Source organism: Lithobates pipiens, unplaced genomic scaffold (assembly GCF_037356315.1).
Source record: "Lithobates pipiens isolate NorthernLeopardFrog02 unplaced genomic scaffold, aLitPip1_a1.2 Scaffold_19, whole genome shotgun sequence".
Taxonomy (NCBI): domain Eukaryota; kingdom Metazoa; phylum Chordata; class Amphibia; order Anura; family Ranidae; genus Lithobates; species Lithobates pipiens.
In genome coordinates, this window is record NW_027507764.1 from 556,784,609 (window position 1) to 556,785,411 (window position 803).

Genomic DNA, 803 nt, shown 5'->3' on the forward strand with positions numbered 1-803 from the left:
TCCAGACACACAAGGTCAAGAAGCAATCCATACACTTAATTTTTTTTTGTTTTATTAGGGGAATAGAACTTGGATGGGGAATGGGTACATATGGGATACCTACTTGATTGAAAAAACTTGGTAGGGACTTAAACTATACACACCTCAGTATATACAATCTCTTCTCCTCAACCCCCAGCACATGCACTTGCTTGCAGACTATCACTCCCAGGACCAGTTAGCACTGTTATGGGGACCTGACACTTGCTCTGCCAGGCCCAAAGCAAATGCCCTTTGCAGGCAGGGACCTCGGGCCCCTATGGTGTAGCAAAAATATGGTAGTCCATAGTGCCAACTGTCCTACATGTGGCTACTGCTTCCAGGTTAGTACCTGGATGGGAGGCCGCCTGCGGATATCAGGTGCCGTAGGCAAAAAAAAAGCCTACGGCCACATCACCCTGAAAGCTCCCGATCTTGTCTGATCTCGGAGGCTAAGCAGGGTTGGGCCTGGTTAGTACCTGGATGGGAGACCGCCTGTGGATAGCAGGTGTTGTAGGCTAGCCTACTGCTTCCAATACCACCTCTTCAGGCACTACCAGCCCTCCTGGCTGCAGATGCCCCTTTCCATTGCCTGTGCCACAACAGTCCTCCTGACTGGCTCTTCGCCCATCCCAGACTGCTCCATCCCAGTACTCTCAGGCTTTGTGTCATTCATCAGCTGTGGCTGTTCCTGTTGCTCGTTGTCCTCTTTGTTCCCAGTGCCTCCAGGCCAGGACACATCCATGGTTTTGGGAAGGTCCCATCCGCACTCAAGCCCAGGCCCA

The 803-nt window shown here is 51.8% G+C and overlaps 1 pseudogene; it reads left to right on the forward strand.

Annotated features, from left to right (window-relative positions):
* Window positions 1-419: 419 nt before the first annotated feature.
* LOC143999799 (5S ribosomal RNA) lies at window positions 420-538 on the forward strand (annotated as a pseudogene).
* The last annotated feature ends 265 nt before the right edge of the window (window positions 539-803 follow it).